This window comes from Anolis carolinensis, chromosome 1, assembly GCF_035594765.1.
Source record: "Anolis carolinensis isolate JA03-04 chromosome 1, rAnoCar3.1.pri, whole genome shotgun sequence".
In the NCBI taxonomy this organism is placed as follows: domain Eukaryota; kingdom Metazoa; phylum Chordata; class Lepidosauria; order Squamata; family Dactyloidae; genus Anolis; species Anolis carolinensis.
Window position 1 is genome coordinate 172,296,351 of NC_085841.1, and position 20,725 is coordinate 172,317,075.

The following is a 20,725-nucleotide window of genomic DNA, read 5'->3' on the forward strand; positions in this document are numbered from 1 at the left end:
GTGCTCCCTCACTACTTCGCGGTTCGCTTTTTGCAGATTCGCTGTTTTGCGGTTTTTCAATAAACTCTAAAAGACTATTATAAATAATAAAAAATTACAATTTACAGCCTAAGGAAGGAGAAGCCAAAGGAAGAGAAAAGGAGCCCAAGCGGCAACGGGAGGAGAAGGAGGCGATTTATCAACACACGATTGGTTGATAAAGACTTAAAATAGTGTATAACTACTAAAATAATGTATAAATGTATAGCGTCCCTACTTCATGGATTTTCACTTATTGCAGGTGGTCCTGGAACCTAACCTCAGCAATAAGTGAGGGAACACTGTATTTTTCTTTTTGTATATGACCAGTTTATGAGAAAGTCAAGCTATAGCTATAATTATGGATGGACTGATAGATATTTTTATTGTTGAGTGTGCTTTCAAGTAGTTTCTCACTTATGGCAATCCAAACACCATAAGTTCAGTGTGGGTTTGCTTTTGATTTCCTCTCGGTGACAGGCCCAAGTCACCAGTGGGATGCTCAATAGTCAGACCACTGCACCATGCTTTAAAAAATAATAAAGCATGTTCCAAGGGAGCTATGCAAAGATCTGATCACATATCTTATTAGTAATATCACTTTACAATGAATAGGACTGGCACTGGAATAAGAACATCGAGGCTGATTAGCCAAGACTAATAATAAAGTTAGTCATAGATTTATTTTTCTCCTTTCATAAACTTTTTCAGAATAGTGTTTCTCAAAAGATAGAATTCCATCTTGGTAATACTGAGGGTCAGTGTTGCCTAACTTGCCCTAGTTTCATGCTGAAACCATAACATTGAAGCCTGCAAGTTGGTTGCTAAGAACAACAACAGTTTATGTTTTGGAATAAATTGCATGTGATGTGAAACACATGAAATGCTGTTTGGCATTTGCTACTGGCATGGTTGGGACAAGGTTCAGAGGTGTGCTTTCAGATACATGCAGTTACTGGCACACACAAAAGGCAGATAATTTTAGAACATTTCCCTACATACTTTATCACTTAGGTTTATTGTATGGATGGATACTTGTGAAAAATAACTATGTGACCTACTCTAATGATAGCAGAATCTGGAACATAACTACTTTAATTTTGATCCTGATTTCTTATATCTTTACCTTAATTGTATCTGCAATCTGCCAAACCACTAAGCTAGTGAAGAAAGAAAAATATAGTGCTCACTTCTGTCATCCAGTCTACATAGAGAGACCTTACTGCTTTGAAAAGATGGCCAAGCTTTCTGTAGAACTTAGAAGGCATCTATATGGCCAAAAATCCCTACTTACCTCATAGGTGCTGTAATCTTTTTTTGATTTTTGATGTTGTTTGCATTGCAGTACTTTGGGTGTTAGTCTGTTTCAAAATACAGTAACAGTGTTGTGTTACAGATACAGTAGAGCCTCACTTATCCAAGCCTCGCTTATCCAAGCTTCTGGGTTATCCAAGCCATTTTTTAAGTCAATGTTTGCGATATTGTGATATTTTGGTGCTAAATTCGTAAATACAGTGATTACAACATAACATTACTGCGTATTGAACTACTTTTTCTGTCAAATTTGTTGTATAACATGATGTTTTGGCGCTTAATTTGTAAAATCATAACCTAATTTGATGTTTAATAGGCTTTTCCTTAATCCCTCCTTATTATCCAAGATATTCGCTTACCCAAGCTTCTGCCGGCCCATTTAGCTTGGATAAGTGAGACTCTACTGTAATCTGAATGGCCAGGTCAGTATTACTTTGCTGTGAAGTTGAGGAATAGGAGTTAGGGCTGGGTAGGATTGATTGGTGGGTGGTGATAATTCCCATTAAGAAGTGGCTCTTTCCCAGTTGAACTTTTTAAACAATTAAGAAGATGCCTCTTTTTACAGCATGTATATGTGTGGTGCGATTTTAAATAAGTAAAGTATGAAATGAAAATTCTTTGGTTCCTGGATAAAAGATTTTTTGAGATCAGTGTATACACCAACTTTGAAGTTTGCTTTTTCATTGGTTAAAATATTAAATAGAATAACAAAGTTAATTTGCTATGGGTGTTGTAGTTGAGAATGATAGAAAGATACTTGGATTGGCAGCATGTTTCCTGTCTTTTCCTGACTTCTTTACTTCTCAGAGGGTTCCGTGAATTTACCTGCTTGCTTTGATCAGACGTATTGAGCTTCTTAATTCCTCTGTAAAGCCTTTATATTGGTTCTCATAGCTTTTTGTGGGTCACTTGAGAATGGCTAAACATCTCGGTGAATCACTTAATCTACTATTTTGTTATTTGATGGTTTCTCTTTTAATTGCATGTTATTCTTCAGCTTTCTTGTCAAAATCAAGACCATATTATGAACATCTCAAACATTAAATTCCATGTTTTTTCACCTTTTTCATAATCCACTGCTCAAAGTCTCTATCTGTCCAACCCTCTGACATGAACACCCAAAGCACTCCTGACAGATGGCCATATAATATCTCTTTAAAAATCTCCAGAGAAAGAGACTCCAGTGCACTCCAAGGCAGCATATTCCACTGTAGGCACAGTTTTTCCTAATAATCAGGTGGAATCTCTTTTCCTGCAGTTTGGATGCTTTTCTGTAGAGCAACAGAAAACAAGTTTTCAAACCTGTTAAACTTAGTAATTGTATAATATCATGAACATGAATGATATTAGATAATATTAGATAATAAATAAACCATTCTGTAGGAGCCAAGCAACATGATATGGCACATGGTTCCATGTGGGGATTTGCAGTTTGCACCTCAGCATTGGCCTGTCCTACGGACAGCCTCCTTGCTTAATGCCTTGCATAGCTACTGTGTGGTAGGATTTGCCACAGTGGTTAATGTTTCCCATCCTTGAGAGCTGTGTGGCGTCACTACCATGCCAGAGTTTATATCTATGATAACATGTGAATTGGTCACAATAGGAAGCAGTGTGGAAAGACAGAATGAGCAACATTCTTAGATCTGATTTGTGCTTCTAAGACTGTAAGCTTGGCTTTGTGGTCTGTCATCTGCTGACATGTTTCTATATCAATACTTTGGTTTGATCTGCTTTTTGAAGAATGTTTTTACCAGTTTTTATTTCTGTATGTCACCTCCTATCTAATTTGGGGTCATAAATGTCAAATGCCTCCAAGTTAGCACAAGAAAGACGTACACAGAATGGCTTTATTGTTCCTTACATTCCAATTATTTGAAAGTCCTAGAATACATAAATTAGGTTTTAACTGTCTCCTAACATAACAAACAAAGGGAGATTAAAACTCAGGATAGCATAGCTGACCTCTATAATGCCAATTCTGGAAATATATTTAACTAATAAGATAATTAATTTCACAATTTGTGCCCATTCACCATACCGATGGAATTACTCATTCTTTAATAATTGTGGAACTTCATCTTGTAACTAAAATACAACACATTTGAACTGTTCTCTTTAGGATAAGGTGGGAAAAATATGACCCCGAGGTTGCACGTGACCCTCAAGGCTATTTCTTCACTCTCGTACTTCCACCTGACTACTGTCTATTTGGAAAATACGGAGATTTGCCTTTCCTGGAAGTAACTAGTAATAGCAATTCACCATTTAAATTGATCACAGGGATCTCATGCACTGTTTGAGTTTTTAAAATGGTTTAGAAAACTAGACTTAAAAACTTTTTCTAAACTTAAAAAGCTCTTTGAGGGTTGGGAATCCATGTGGTTCCCCAGACAGAAAATTATATGTGCATCCTGAGCCAACAGAGTTGCCTACCTCTATAGAATGGCTTCATTTGATTACTATATTCTTCAAACATGACTTGAAAAAGATATGTGCATCTACCATGTTTCCCCGAAAATAAGACAGTGTCTTATATTAATTTTTGCTCCCAAAGATGTGCTAGGTCTTATTTTCAGGGGATGCCTTATTTTTCCATGAAGAAGAATTCACATGTATTGTTGAACAAAAAAGAACATTTATTATATACTGTACAGTAGTTGTCATCACAAACCAACATAACCAGACAAACTCTGAATTCTATCAAGAATTTCTTGTTACTACCATTATTTCCATGTACAACTGGTATGTACATTTACCAATCCTGCATGCTCTGGTGTTCTGTTTGGCAGGCGCTGGGCATGCTTCCAAACAAAAACGTTGCTAGGTCTTACTTTCGGGGGAGGCCTTATATTTAGCAATTCAGCAAAACTTCTACTAGGTCTTATTTTTTGGGGATGTCTTATTTTCAGGGAAACAGGGTATTCACACACACCGTTTGCTCTTCTTCATATATTTGTCTTTGTAGACGCTTTCCTGGTTTGTTAAACCACAGTTTGCCAAGACTGAGTTCTCCTCAACTTAAAAATTCTTTGTAGGACCAAATAATCTTCTTTGCCCAATTAAAAGTACAAGCAAATCTTCTTCAAACACATACAAACATAGTCCATGAGGTCTAGAAATGAAGCGATGCTAGCTCTGTACTTAGTATATGATCTCAGTAGTCCAGGATCAAGAGTGTATCATGAAGAATAAAATAGCTTTCAGTATGAAGGATGCAGTCTGAATAATTAAAGAACTTTACTGGAACTGTTTACAGTTTTAACTAGATTAGTTGAACACTCTTAAGTATTGTTGTGTGTATGCAGTTATGAATGGCCTGCATGCTGAAAATATGGAGGGAGACTAATGTTGGGAAGGAATGTGGGTAGGACAGATCCAATGATTAACCTTGTTTTGTTCAATTAAAAATAGAGACCTTCAGTAACAAAAAGAAAGCTCTTTTCAATAGATGTATTTTTGAAGATGAATGCATGTGTCTTTGCTATGCCATTTCTAATATAAGGACTAGCTTGAACTATTAGCATATTTTGTTGAGTGTTTATTTCTTCTATATATAGTTCATTGGCTGCCTATAGCAGGTCATAAGCTCTCTTATACATAGGCTTTTTTGGCAAGATTAGTTCAGAGGTGGTTTGCCATTACCTTGTCCTGAGGCTGGGAGAGTGTAATTTGTCTAAGGTTTCCATGGTTGAGTGCAAATTCAAACCCTGGTCTCCAGAGCATACCTCAACATTTAAACCACTATACCACATTGGCTCTGCATATAGACTGTGTGTGCCAAATGTTGACATAGTAATTTAACTAGTATGCTCAACTGAGAAGTTATATCACCTTTCTCTCTACTGTTCTCCATGTTATACAAGCTGTTTCAGACTAGGACCAGAAACTTATGCCCCTTTCGTCAGGCCTTAGGAATGAGTGGAGTTTCAGTGCTGATGTAGCCTTGAAGTAGTGATTAAGTGTTTTCCTCCCAAGCAGTTGCTAAGATAATTTTGCAGTAAGGATACTGAAAATATGGGAGGCAAAAGTGTGAAAAGAGTTAAGGAGGTTGAGAGTCTGTGCACATTTTAGGATCACTTGTGCTATATGTTTCTTGTAGGTTGTTTGAAAAATCAAAGGTTTAAAGACTGTTTAACCCTCTTTGGGTAAGGAGGTCAAGGCAGGTAGAACAGGACATCTCTACAGTTAAAACTGCCTTGCATCCATCTTCCTTTTTGTTGTTGACTGATTTTAGATTTGACAAGCGTTCCTGTTTATGGCCGTATATTATCATCAAAGTGCAATTGTAAGTGATGACCCAAAAAAGGAGAAAAAATGTTGGATGAAATTCCAGAGGTCTTAAATAATTTTAAGGGCTGCAGATAAACAGTTACCTGATATTGTGGCACCTTTTAAAGTTTTTTTTTGTTCCAGCTTCTGGTTTGATTGTAATTGCTCACAGTCTTGTCTCAAGTAAACTGTGGAGAAAGAGCCCATTAATAATTAAACATATTCAAGGGTAGTAATGTTGGTTAGCCAGCAAAATACAAAATCCATGATACATTTATTGGCTAACTGAAATGCACAAAATCTATATTGCACTGGCTGCTTCATCAGGAAAAAGCAGATTTTTAAAATCATATAGGAGAAGTAAAGTGATGCTGTTAGAGTCACACCGCTACATATTTTAAAGAGATGTTTCTGTTGCATTTCATTTGTACAGGAGGAATCTCAGTGCAAGCAAAAACCACTCCTTCACTTTGGGGAGATGTGTGACAAAGGACCATAAAAGATTGGTAATAAAATTTCAATGCCATTTACATTAGTGAAGTTACCTTAATAAGACCCTGATTGTCTTGTCCTGTGCAAAACTAACTGAACATTTATCAGGCAGAGAACATTGAATTTCTCAATAGATACATGTACTGTTAAACCTGAAAAAAACATTTAGATACCATATAGGTAAAACTTGCCAATTATAGCCCAGATGAAATAATGTTACCTTTGTTGAGGTAATATCCTCAAACAGCTAATTCTCAATCCATTCACTCCCTCTTCTTAAAGCTAAATTAAAATGTTCAAATCCAGGAAACATATTCAGTTGGCCATTTAAGAAAAAAAATAATGCCGAAGAACGAAAACTTGAGGGAAATTTCTTTATTTGCTTAGCAAGTTCACAGACTTTTTTGCAGAAACATTTATTCATGTCCTGTATGTAAAGTTGCATAATATTGTTTAAGAAGAATGCCTGGAATTTGGAATCTTCAATCTATTTATGGTTACAGAGAGACAAAAATTAGGTTAAGAGGAATGTCCAGAATGACACAGTACATATCAGTAGCCAACTAACAGCATGTTAACTTTTTCTGCCATTACAAAAAAACAAAACAAAACATAAAATAAAATAAAACAAAAGAATCAGCAAGACTTATTTAGAAAGTCCAAGAGTATAATGAAGGGACTGAACTTCCTAATTTTCATATCAAATTATCTTCATAACATAAAGCAGCTGCTGGTTGTACATTTGCCAAAATTTCAAAGAAAACAAGACAAGTTTTTAATTCCTGCAGAATCTTTTTAGGTAGATTAATTTACCTGTCGGTTCAATGAATTCAATTAAATATACTCCCAAGTGAGCAAGCAAAGGATTTCAGCTTTAGACTCCTTCATTCATAAAATATTCAATTGTTGTAGTTCTTTAATATTTCTATATGTATAATAAGTCATGTAAACTTAAGAGATGGATTAATAATATGCTGTTGGCATGTGAAATACCAACATAATCAAAATAACATTATTATGTTCTATTTAAAAATCAGATTTGACATGTTTGTTTCCCAGTGGGCTTACTAACAAAAACAAACTTGAAAGGGAGAGAGGTAGAGGTGAACAAGAGAAGCGTATTATATTATTTCAGTTAGATGACGTGTAAAGAAAATATTGGATTAGTAAGATTGTGCACCAAGTTTGTGCTTTCATTCAATTTGCTTTTTAGACCTCCCAATTTCTCTAGTTTTTTCCAATCTGGTCATACATTTGGCGGTAACTGCTTCATTTTTTCATTGTGTGACTTCAATTTCATTCAGATATAACTATGACTATCTCCCCATGCGTTATTTTCAGAAGCCCCCAAGTTAAAAATGAAATTCTGCCACATATTTCTGTTTGGAGGACGACAGAAGGGAAGCCTCTGAATTGTGAAGCCCCCATGTAATGCCTTCCTATGTACTGATTTCTCTTCACTGTTTGAATATTCCAATGATGATTAAGCCAGCTTGGGAAAAAGAGGGGAGGAAACCATTCAATAGTGTGAATAGAGAACCTACAGGTTATAATTTATTCAGCCATCACATATTGAGTAGATTTTCTATCAGAGACACTATGAAAACCCAACATGGTGTTCATTCAGATGTTAGAATAATCTATTATTAGTATTAGTATTAGTATTATTCTAGCATAAATATTTATAAAAATATGTCTTAGTCTTCTGATACATGCTGTATGTTTGTTCTCACTGCACTGCAGTTTGTTTATTGTGCTTTCCACATGGTCAATTGGGTAATCCAAAGACAAACCACATATTAAAACCATTCTCCTGATACAATATAAGTCAAGTTTATTGTGCTGTACAAATTAGGTGTGTGTGCCTATTTAACTTAGAATTTAACTTAGAATGTATTGATCTGAATACAGTTTACAAGTTTAGAAGTAATTTCTTCTCATTCCTAAATCAAAATGAGCCTTAGGTAGGCCCTGGAAAAGTGGGAGCAGCAATGGCGACAGAGGGATTGCATCATAGCTAATAATGTGAAGTACTTACTGGTCATTGAATTACGTATGATATATAGGGCAAAAGTTCAGCAAAATGCCTACTAAACTTCCCAGCTATTTAGAGATTTGAACCTTCATTTCCTATTATCCTCCAGCCACCTTGTTACAGATGGCAAGCCGCATTGTTCATATAGTGGTATGTTTTTTTAACCATACCGATGTAGCAGCAAAACCTGTGAAACCAGTATCTCATGAATCTCTACAAATTATATGTTTTGTTTCCAATGATATTGGTTAAGCCTATGCTATCAGAGAAAGAAAAAAGTTAGAAAATAATAGTATAGTGTTTATAATAGGATTAATCATGAATAATAATAGGTTGAAGGAGTCTTCACTGTCAGAAAGGCAGATTTGTTTCAAGCAATTCATTGCAAAACTTTATCACAAATGAAGCAAACATCTGCACTGGAGGTTAAAGGGATAGACAAGCTGCCAGCCTGCTGTGTGTTCATTGCAACCTATCAATGAGATGGGTAGGAATCGTGTCAAATTTTATTGAAATTGGTTGTACCTCCAAGGGGAGAGTATTTCAAACAGGGCACCACATCAAAGAAGGCATCATTCCAGCTAGGGATCCCATCATTCCAACTAGGGGGACACAGAAGACCACCCCTCCAGCAGATATCGGTTCTGGGGCACATAAATATGGAGAGTGGTGCTCCTTCTGATATTGCAGTCCCAAACCATATAGGCACTGTAATTCAACAACATCTGGAAGGTACTTCATCTATGGAATTCTGAATACAGCTTGAGCATTCCTTATCCAGAATCCTTCAAAATACTTCAAAATCCGATACTATCCACATAGGTGACTGAGATGGTCAGTGTCACCTTTGCTTTCTGACAGTTTGATGCATAGAACCTTTGTTTCATGCACACAATTACTAAAAATGTTGTGAATAAAATTACCTTCAGGATGTGTATATAGAATGTGTATATGAAAAGTAAATGATTTTTTTGTTTAGACTTAGGTCTTATCGTCAAAATATCTCATTGTATATGTGTATACAAATACAGATATTCCAAAATCGGAAGAAATCTAAAATCTGAAACACTTCTGGTATGCTTAATCTATATTCTAGCTTTCCTAACAGATACAGGTTTTTATCTCCTTCAAGATGTAATTTTTTTTCAATAAGGAGGGAAATTAAAGTAACATAGGTTTAATTTGATATCTTCCCCCTCCCCCGTTTTGGAGGATTTCTTTAGTTAGCAGGTCTAAAATGAGTATTTCAAAGAAATTACTGCCTACCCTCCCAAGCTAGTAGTTGCCGTGCTTGTTAGCATATCTGAGAGGGGATTTGCAAACATTTCAGGGAAATGCATATGTGAAATTAGTATCTATAATTATAGATCTATATCTAGCTCTACATTGTTTATATAAGCATTGAATGTTTGCCTGTTACTATGTTGGAAGCCGGCCTGAGTCCCCATGGGGAGATAGGGTGGGATCCAAATGAAGTTATTATTTGTCACGACCCAGGCGGCAGAGGCACCAATAACCATACACAGAGGCCAGAATCTAACTAATATCTTTATTGAAGGAATATATAAAGTTAATAAAAACAAGTATAGAAAATAGTCCAGAATTAGACCCTTCAGGAAAGGTCAGAATTAGTCCAAAAAAGCAATGTCCAATAAGAAATATTAAGGTCCAAAGTTGTAATCCAATAACCGAAACACTCACTTTGCCAAGCAAAGTGAGGGGAGATGACAAGGTCCTTAGTCCATAAAACTTGAGCGTGGCTAGGAAATAACTTGATACTTGAAACAAGGCTTGAACGTGGAACAAGGTAACTAAGAACAAGAACAAGGTCCGTGGAATAACTTGGTAAAATCCGTGAAACAAGGCAAGGATTAGTCCTGGGAAACAAGGCAAAGTCCGTAGGTAAACAAAGGCTGGGAAGCAAGGCGAAGGCTGGATAGCAAGGCAAGGCTTGAGCTGAAGCGAGGCTTGAATCGGAGCGCGCTGTCCAGACACAACTCGCTCCGTAGGCTGACGAATTGACTCCGCGAAGTTGCTACGCGGGCAAAACACCTATATAGAGTCCAACTTTCTCACCAAAGCGGTTCTCTGGGAATCCGAAACGAAAGCTAAACTCTGAGACCAGATGTTAAACTCCTTAAAGATTCTCACGAGAACCAATGTTAATTGGCAACATTCTTAGCTGCTATCCTCGCACTCCTGCGCGAAGCTGAATCCAAACTTCTCTGTTGTTTACAAAACTCCCGGCGCAAGAACACGGGAGAAGTAGGCTCTGGGGTTGTTTGACATACTTCTGGGGCACAACTTTCTTGCAGGTGCAAGGTTTCCAGATCTGCCTGGGAAGGATCTGGCTGAGAGGAATCCAGTTCAGACTGGGAAGGTAAAAAACCCAAGTTTTCATCTTCATCAGGGATTACAATGTCCTGAGCAGGACTACAAGGCCCATGGTTCATCACACTATCCCCCTCCTCAGGGCCCCTCCCAAACTGGGGTCCTCTCCCCGAGGCGCGAGGTCGCGGTTTGGTGGGATAGGTCAGATGGAAGCGACGGGTTAGATCAGGAGCATGGACTGTGGAGGCGTCTTCCCAAGAGCGTTCCTCAGGCCCAAAACCCACCCAGTCAATGAGATATTGTAGGCGGCGGCGATGAAAGCGAGAATCCAAAATGTCCTCAACCTCGAACTCCTCCTCCCCATTCATCAAAACAGGAGGGGGGGCCGGTTGGTCTGTATCAGGACGCACACCATCCGCCGGAAGGAGCAGGGAACGGTGAAACACTGGGTGAATGCGCATTGAACGCGGAAGTTGGAGTTTGAAAGTCACGGGGTTTAATTGCGCCACCACTGGATAGGGGCCAATGAAACGGGCATCTAACTTCCGGCAAGGGCGGTGGGAGGGCAGGAAGCGAGTGGACAGAAAAACCCGATCTCCTACCTTGATTTCGGGGCCCGGCTGGCGGTGTTTGTCAGCGTGGCGTTTATAGTCCTCCTTGGCTTGGTCCAGTTGCTGGAGCAAAAGTTGTTGCACCGCTGTGAGTTCCTGCAGCCAATCCTCTGCTGCGGGAACTTCTGAAGTTTCAATGACAGGGGGAAAGAAACGTGGATGGAAACCGTAGTTTGCAAAGAACGGCGTTTCTTTTGTAGAAGCTTGAACTCCATTATTGTAGGCAAACTCAGACAGTGGTAACAGAGAAGCCCAATTGTCCTGTTGGTAGTTTACATAACAGCGAAGATACTGCTCCAAAGTGGCATTGGTGCGCTCCGTTTGCCCATCTGTTTGGGGATGATGAGCTGAAGATAAGCGAGAGTCTATGCCCAGTAGTTTTTGTAGTGCCTTCCAAAAACGAGAGGTGAATTGAGATCCACGGTCTGTGACTAAACTCTTGGGCAATCCATGTAGTCTGAAAACATGCTGAAGAAATAGATCCGCAGTTTCTTTGGCCGTGGGGAGGCCTTCGCAGGGAATGAAATGGGCTAACTTGGTGAATAGGTCCACCACCACTAAGATCGTGGTGAATCCACAGGAAGGTGGTAGGTCAGTGATGAAATCCGCGGAAATTATTTCCCATGGGCGAGATGGGGTAGGAAGGGGGTGCAAAAGCCCTGAGGGCTTCTCCCTTCGTATCTTGGAGCGCTGGCATACTGGGCAGGTGTTGACATATTTTTCCACATCCTTGCGGATCTTGGGCCACCAAAAATCTCTTAGGATCAAATGCATGGTTTTAAATAGTCCGAAGTGTCCTGCTGGTTTGCAGTCATGACACAGACGAAGCGCTTTTTCCCTGCCCGGTCCGGGTGGGATATAAACATGATTTCTATAGCAGAGCAGCCCATCTTTAAGCGAAAAGGGAAAATGCAGACCTTGGCGAAGTTGGTCCTGCGCCCAGGCATCTGCTTGCTGACTAGCCCTGATTTCTTGAGCACAGATGGGTCCTGGAGTAGGGGAAGTTGAACCAATGGGACTGGATTTGGTGTTCCCCACTGTGAGCGTGGCAAAGTTCTCAGGTTGTAGCAGTTGGGATTCAAAGGTCTCCTTGCGTCCTGCAGCGTATTCCGGTTTACGTGACAGGGCGTCTGCTTGCTTGGTTTGAGCTGGGGTCACATAATGGATCTGGAAGTTGAAACGTTCAAAGAATAAAGCCCAACGTTGCTGCCTCTGATTTAGTTTGCGGGCAGTTCTTAGATGTTCTAGATTACGATGATCAGTGTGGACTTCAATGGGGAATTTGGCCCCTTCTAGCCAATGTCTCCAAGTTTCAAAGGCTGCCTTTATGGCCAGTAGTTCTTTTTCCCAAATGGTGTAATTCCTCTCTGGTGTGGTTAGTTGACGAGAATAAAAGGCACAGGGGTGGAGGTGATCTCCCACCGGTTGTAAGAGTACAGCCCCAATTGCCACATCAGAGGCGTCCGCTTGCACCACAAAAGGGGTTCCAGGATTTGGGTGCTGTAGAATTGGCTGGGAGGTGAATAGTTTCTTCAGTTGCTGGAACCCTTTCTCTGCTTGATCAGTCCAGCGGAAAGGCTGCTTTCCACGGATGCAGCTAGTGATGGGGTCGGACCAGCGGGCAAAATCTGGAATGAACTTGCGGTAGTAGTTCGCGAACCCCAAGAAACGCTGCACCTCTTTCTTGTTAGTTGGCGCCCGCCATTCCAATACTGCTGAAACTTTGGCTGGATCCATGGAAAGCCCTAGAGGCGAGATGCGGTAGCCAAGGAAATCTACCTCTTGTAGATCAAAAGCGCATTTTTCTAGCTTGGCATAAAGTCCATGATCCCGCAGTCGTTGCAACACCATTTTGACGTGGTTCTCATGTTCTGATTGTGATCTGGAAAACACCAAAAAATCGTCCAGGTAGATTATCAAGAATCTGTCTAGATAGTCCTGAAAAATATCGTTGACAAAATGCTGGAACGTTGCGGGAGCTCCGCATAAACCGAAATTCATAACTCGGGACTCGAATAATCCGAATTTAGTCTGGAAGGCGGTCTTCCACTCGTCCCCTTCTCTGATGCGAACTAGATTATAAGCCCCCCGAAGATCCAGCTTGGTGTAGACCTTGGCTCCTCGAAGTCGGTCCAGTAGATCCGAGATTAAGGGCAGGGGATAGCTGTTCCGCTTGGTGATATTGTTCAATGCTCTGTAGTCCACCACCAAGCGTAATTCCCCTGACTTCTTCTTCACAAACATCACTGGGGAGGCGGCTGGGGATTGAGAGGGTCTGATGAACCCCTTGCGAAGGTTTGTCTCTAAGAATTCCCTGAGAGCTTCTTGCTCTGGTTCAGTCAGGGAGTAGAGATGCCCTCGCGGGATCGGGGCCCCCTCCACCAAGTCAATGGCACAGTCATAAGGTCTATGTGGGGGTAATTTTTCGGCTTCTTTCTCATTGAATACATCCCAATACTCGGAGTACTTCTTTGGCAAGGTGATGATGGGCTCGGAGTCTGTGGCATGGCATACCTTGGCTACGAGGCAATGGTTTTGGCAGTACGGTGAAGCAAACTGCAGTTCTCTGTTGGACCAGGAGATGTTAGGGTCGTGGAGTGTCAGCCATGGAATTCCCAAAATCACAGGGAAATGGGGAACCTCGGTAACAAAGAAGGAAATCTCTTCCATATGTTCCCTTATCCACATCCTGGTGGGTTCCGACCACTGGCTTACGGGGCCCGTCTTGAGGGGACGGCCGTCTATGGCTTGCACCACACGGGCATTCTTGAAATCATGATATTGTAATCCCAGAGAGTCGGCATACTCTCTATCGATGAAATTGTTGGTAGCTCCAGAGTCTATCATGGCGTGGATCATGACGGGTCCCCTTTTTGCTGACCATAATGTGACCACGAGAAGGAACAGGACCCCGGTTGGCGGCTCTTGGATGGATTTTTTGACCGGGTTGGCGAGCCTCTCTACACCCGGTCGTTGGCTTCCCCCGCCGGCTGTGTGCCAGTCGGCTCAGACGCCTTCGACTCCGTGGAGGACGCCGCCGCAAGACGGGCGGCAGGCTTCCCTTTGGCTGGGCACTCTCTGGCGAAGTGGCCCCCGTTCCCGCAGTACCAGCAGAGGTTCAAGCGTTGACGACGGGCCTTCTCGGCGGCATCTAGTCTGGGACGCACATTGCCCAACTGCATCGGCACCTCCTCGCCTCCTCTGGGGTATGGGGTTGGCGGCGGGGGTCTCCACACCGGACGTGGCTGAACACTGGCGGGAGCGGGGGGTTTTGCCCCGGCTCTACCGCCCTGGCCTCGAACCCATTGTTTCCTGTTGGCAATCATGACTTCAGCCCGTAAACATTGATCAATGAGTGCCTCGAGGGTCTGGGGAGGATCCACCTTGGAGATTTCTTCCAGCATTTCAATGTTGAGACCCTCCCGAAATTGTCCTCTGAGGGCTACATCGTTCCAGCCGGTGTTGTGGGCCAGCACGCGGAACTCGGCTATGTACTGAGACATGGGTCTGTCTCCTTGAAGGAGGCGCCGGAGTTTGTGACCGGCTGCCTCCAAATTGTCCTCGATTCCCCAGGTCTCCTTAAGGTGATCCAAGAAGCGTTGTGCTGAACTTAGGTGGGGGGAGGCTTGATCAAACAGGGCCGTCGCCCAGCTAGCCGCTGGTCCGTCTAGAAGACTGTAGACCCACGCCACCTTGATGTCTTCTTGGGGAAACTCGGCATCACGGGCCTCTAGATAAGCTTGACATTGGCGGCGGAAAACATGAACCTTAGCAGCTTCTCCAGAAAACTTGGTAGGCAACGCCATGGCCGGGAGGCGAACTCCGCGCTCCCTCAACCCTTTTATTTCTCCATCCTGCGCGTTGAGTCTGTCACGGATGCGGTCCACTTCGTCCTTGCTGATGGTGTAGCTGAGCGGCTGTCCAGCCGGCGCGGCTCCGGTAGACATCCTGGCCTCGGTTAGTTGGTGCTTATGGGTGGCGGAGTCAAACTGTCACGACCCAGGCGGCAGAGGCACCAATAACCATACACAGAGGCCAGAATCTAACTAATATCTTTATTGAAGGAATATATAAAGTTAATAAAAACAAGTATAGAAAATAGTCCAGAATTAGACCCTTCAGGAAAGGTCAGAATTAGTCCAAAAAAGCAATGTCCAATAAGAAATATTAAGGTCCAAAGTTGTAATCCAATAACCGAAACACTCACTTTGCCAAGCAAAGTGAGGGGAGATGACAAGGTCCTTAGTCCATAAAACTTGAGCGTGGCTAGGAAATAACTTGATACTTGAAACAAGGCTTGAACGTGGAACAAGGTAACTAAGAACAAGAACAAGGTCCGTGGAATAACTTGGTAAAATCCGTGAAACAAGGCAAGGATTAGTCCTGGGAAACAAGGCAAAGTCCGTAGGTAAACAAAGGCTGGGAAGCAAGGCGAAGGCTGGATAGCAAGGCAAGGCTTGAGCTGAAGCGAGGCTTGAATCGGAGCGCGCTGTCCAGACACAACTCGCTCCGTAGGCTGACGAATTGACTCCGCGAAGTTGCTACGCGGGCAAAACACCTATATAGAGTCCAACTTTCTCACCAAAGCGGTTCTCTGGGAATCCGAAACGAAAGCTAAACTCTGAGACCAGATGTTAAACTCCTTAAAGATTCTCACGAGAACCAATGTTAATTGGCAACATTCTTAGCTGCTATCCTCGCACTCCTGCGCGAAGCTGAATCCAAACTTCTCTGTTGTTTACAAAACTCCCGGCGCAAGAACACGGGAGAAGTAGGCTCTGGGGTTGTTTGACATACTTCTGGGGCACAACTTTCTTGCAGGTGCAAGGTTTCCAGATCTGCCTGGGAAGGATCTGGCTGAGAGGAATCCAGTTCAGACTGGGAAGGTAAAAAACCCAAGTTTTCATCTTCATCAGGGATTACAATGTCCTGAGCAGGACTACAAGGCCCATGGTTCATCACATTATTATTATTATTATTATTATTATTATTGTTATTATTAGGTTATTGTTGATACCATATTGTTTTTGTTGCCCCTACTTTTCCACTTATAGAGCTAGTTTATTGTTTTTCTTTGAAATACGGTAAATATTCAAAACATTTAACCTACTGATGCCTTGATTAATAAAATTTTATTGGTATCTATTTTTATTTTGAAATTTACCCGTAGCTGTTGCATTTTCCACCCTCGGCTTATACTCGAGTCAATAAGTTATCCTAGTTTTTTGTGGTAAAATTAGGTGCCTCGGCTTATATTAGGGTCGGCTTATACTCGAGTATATACGGTACATCAGATTTAAAAATCCATCAAGATTAAAAATGGCAAAAAAATTAAGAGTACACATTAAAAGCATACATAATTATACATTTAAATATACATTTGAGGCACTTTTCATGTCCAGGTGGGGGTCTGTCAGTGGGTCATATATTCATATTTCATTTCTGCTGCTACTGATGCTCAAATGCCTGGTCCCATAACCACGTTTTAGTTCTCTTTCAGAAAGACAGGAGGGAGGGAGACTGTCTAATTTTGTTTGGGAGGGCGTTCCATAGGCGAGTGGCCACCACTGAAAAGACCCTGTCCCTCATCCCCGCCAGCCGCACCTGTGAGGCTAGCGAGACCAAGAGCAGGGCCTTCCCGGAGGATCTTAGATTGCGTGATGGGTCATAGTGGGAGACACGTTCGGACAGGTAAGCTGGGCCGGAACCGTTTAGCACTTTATAGGCTAAAGCCAGCACTTTGAATTGTGCTCGGTAGCTGATCGGCAGCCAGTGGAGCAGACATAACAGAGGGGTAGTACACTCTCTGTACGTTGCTCCAGTTAACAACCTGGCTGCCTCCCATTGGACTAGTTGGAGCTTCTGAACAGTATTCAAAGGCAGTAATCTGTGTGTTGCAGTAATCTAATCGGGATGTAACAAGATTGTGGACCACCATGGCCCAAGTCCGGCTTCCGAAGGTATGGTCGCAGCTGGCGCACAAGTTTTAATTGTGCGAAGGATCCCCTAGCCACCACTGAGACCTGGGGCTCCAGGCTCAACGATGAGTCTAGGATTACCCCCAGACTGTGCACCTGCGCCTTCAGGGGGAGTGTGACCCCGTCCAGCACAGGCTGTAAACATATACCCTGTTTGGCCTTCCGACTGACTAGGAGGACCTCTGTCTTGTCTGGATTCAATTTCAATTTGTTGGCTCTCATCCAGCCCGACACTGCGGCCAAGCACTGGTTCAGGACCTGAACAGCCTCCTTAGTGACAGATGGAAAGGAGTGACAGGGCTGGACATCATCTGCATAGAGATGACACCACACCCCGAAACTCCTGATGATTTCTCCCAGTGGCTTCATGTAGATGTTAAACAACAAGGGGGACAGTACAGACCCCTGCAGGACCCCACAAAACAAACGTTACGGGGCTGAGCAAGTGTCCCCCAGTGACACCATCTGGGACCGACCCTCCAGGGATAAGTGGAGCCACTGCAAAACAGTACCTCCAAGACCCATCCCCGCAAGGCGTCCCAGAAGGATACCGTGGTCAATGGTATCGAAGGCCGCTGTAAGGTCCAGCAGAACCAGCAGGGACACACTCCCCCTGTCCAGTTACTGGTGTAGATCGATCATCTACTAAGGCGACCAAGTACGCTATTCACTGTGCTAAGTTAATGTTATATAATATGAGGGCAATAGCCTGCCTAAATACCCTAAAGGCTCCAGATCCTGTCTGATCTTGGAAGCTCAGTAGCTCCGCCTTGATTAATGCTGCCAATACATGCCATGTGCTGTGAGGTATACTACAGAGGAAGCCGTTGGGAAGCCAGCTTTAAATATTCCTTACCTAAGAAACCTCTGTGAAATTCATGGCATTGCTATAATTTTAATAATTTTTATTAAGGTGTTTCCAAGGGGGGAATGAATAAAAAAAGAAAAGAACAGGAAAGAGGAAAAGGGGGAGAAGAAGAAGAAAAAGAAAGAAAGAAACACAAAAAGGGGTCATTTGGGGGTGGTGAAGACGTAGTAAAAAAGGGGGTTGCAGAAAGAGTGAAGGGGGGATTTAGAATGTTTCCAGTATCCTGATTCTTGGACAATAATAGTCTGTAGTTTCTATTCTATTGCTCGTGTAGTAGTATTTCATCAATTGTTGGTTCCCATTGGATCTTCCCTTTTTTGGGGGGGGGGGTCAAATTATTATTGGGAAGCCAATTAGGAAACCAGCTCTAAATACTCCTTACCTAAGAAACCTCTGTGAAATTCATGGCATTGCTATAATTTTACAGGTGACTTTTAGGCACATACCGTGTTCCCCCAAAAATAAGACATCCCCTGAAAATAAGACCTAGTAGAGGTTTTGGTGAATTGCCAAATATAAGGCATTCCCGAAAGTAAGACCTAGGAGGAAGGAGCCGCTGCCCCTGAGGAAGGCGTGTGCGGCGCGAAGGAGAAGGAGGGAAAGGCAGGCGCCTTTCCCTTCTCCTTCCTCTGTGGCAGCGACTTCTGCCTCCTCCTCCGAGGAAGGAGAAGGAGGGAAAGGCGCCTTCCTCGGTGGAGGAAGGGGGAGCAAAATAAGACATCCTCTGAAAATAAGACCTAGTGTTTCTTTGGGAGCAAAATGTAATATAAGATACTCTTATTTTCAGGGAAACACGGTTCCTTCACCTTCCCGATGGAGCGGTACCTATTGATCTACTCACATTTCCATGTTTCCAAACTGCTAGGTTGGCAGAGGCTGGGGTTAACAGCGGGAGCTCACCTCGCTTCCTGCATTTGAACTGCCGACCTTTCAGTCAGCAAGTTCAGCAGCTCAGCAATTTATCGTATTTTCGCTTTATAAGACGCACCTGATGATAAGACGCAGATCGCCAGGAAGGGAGAATGGGGCGATCTGTGCTGTCCGCGCGTGCGGACGGCACAGATCGCCCCATTCTCCCTTCCTGGACGCAGATTGCGTTTATAAGACACACTGACTTTTCCCCTCTATTTTGGGGGGGGGGGAGTGCGTCTTATAAAGCGAAAAATACGGTAACACGCTGCGCATTAGATTAGCGTAATATGGTAATTTTAGTGCTGAGCGAAAGCAACAGTATAGGAGCTGCATCTGGAGCTCCTATTTGAGGGATATCATCTCTAATTTAATTTCCATGGCTCAATGTTATGCAATGCTGGGATATTTAGTTTGGTGAGGCATCATCATTCTTTGGCAGCCCCCATGATCCCATAGCATTGAGCCATGGTAGTTAAAGTGGATTCGATGAACCCCACAGTTTCTTTTCCGTTGCTTAAATTTTTGGTGCTCTAACACTTATTTTTAAAGAAGGAATTCTAAGCATTAAACCACTGTGATGTGCACCTATTTTGGCCAAATTACAAATGTTAAACTTTTTGCTGCTGTGCATTACATTTGCCAATAAATACTTTTTTGATTTCAGGGTTTTGAAAATTGAGGTGCACAGTAGGTTCGATGGTGCATTAGACTTGAGTAAATACGGGTATATAAAAGCAAGTCTATATTTTGCTTTTACTGTGATTAAGTGTATCAAGCCTAATTTGTTGATCCTGTTTTCCACTGTTTTAAACCTAATGTAATCTCCAACACTGAGTCCAAGGACTTGTAGACAATATCTTTTTATCTTCCCATATAAGTTGGCAATTTTGTCTTTCTTAAAGAAATGTTGACTAGCACAGTTAGGGCTAAAACTGAGGATTTGTTCAACCCAAAGAATACAGCTGGTATTGCTAGGTATGAGCATGCTTATTGGAATGAATGACCATTGTGATGAATCTGTGATTCGAAATGCCCTGTGGCCTGAGGCGTTTCTACTGCTTTGGAAAGTAGGTATTAATATCTACTGCATAAGAGAGTCACTGATGATGTGGGAGGTGAATAAGATTCGTAAATGCTAATTTTTGTGGGGCTTTTAAAGGCTCCATAGTGTAACATCATGTTTCAGTACAGTTATGTAATCCAGGCTGACAAGGAAATAGAACAGAATCTCTTTTTTGTCACTCTCAGTCTCCACCTCTCTCTTTTCAAAGCTCCACTCCTGAAGAGCTGCTGTGTTTTTTTAGTCTGCCTTTGAAAAGATGTGTTCCACCCCCCTTCCTTTTCTTTTTTGGAACTAGGGGTTCATTTGGGGAAGCTAAGCAAGATGCAAGTTCTGACTCTAGCCAATGGGAATTGCCTTTTGCCAGGTGTTTATCTTGCTTGCAGAAGTTAGGGCCAGACCCTTTTTTGAAGCATGTATAACCCCAATGGCTGACATGAAACAAGATAAGGCAATACACACTTCATGCTTGGAGGCTGGTTGGCTAACTTGCTGAAGTATACCTATGGATTATTTGGGTTACCTCTCTCTTTCTCTCTCATTTTCATTTTAACCAGTGGGCCCCTGTATGTTCATGCGCATACACAGAATTTCTGCTGGCATACTGTGAGTGTGCATGGTGGGATGTGTGAAAATTATATGGAGAGCAAAAAGACTCACTGTAAATGTTTCAATCCAGTTTATTTGAGTCATATTTCTGTTTGAGTGAATAAGGAACATCTTAAATGTCTATCTTAAGATTATTATATATGTATGTCAACCTCAAGGGCACTTTTTGGAGCCATAACTTTGGATTTTGGTATCATCTATGGGTAAGTCAAAGGTTATTCCACA

General features: G+C 42.1%; 1 protein-coding gene across 3 annotated transcripts in view; it reads left to right on the top strand.

The window, feature by feature from the left end:
* peli1 (pellino E3 ubiquitin protein ligase 1) overlaps nt 1–20,725 on the top strand; it is a 70,330-nt gene that overhangs the window by 21,760 nt on the left and 27,845 nt on the right. The window contains exon 2 of one of the 3 annotated variants that reach the window (XM_062958887.1): nt 6,038–6,110. The exons of the other annotated variants lie outside the window; for them this stretch is intronic. The gene's annotated coding sequence lies outside the window, so the exon portion shown is untranslated. The remainder of the gene's footprint in view (nt 1–6,037; nt 6,111–20,725) is intronic. 3 annotated transcript variants of the gene reach the window in all.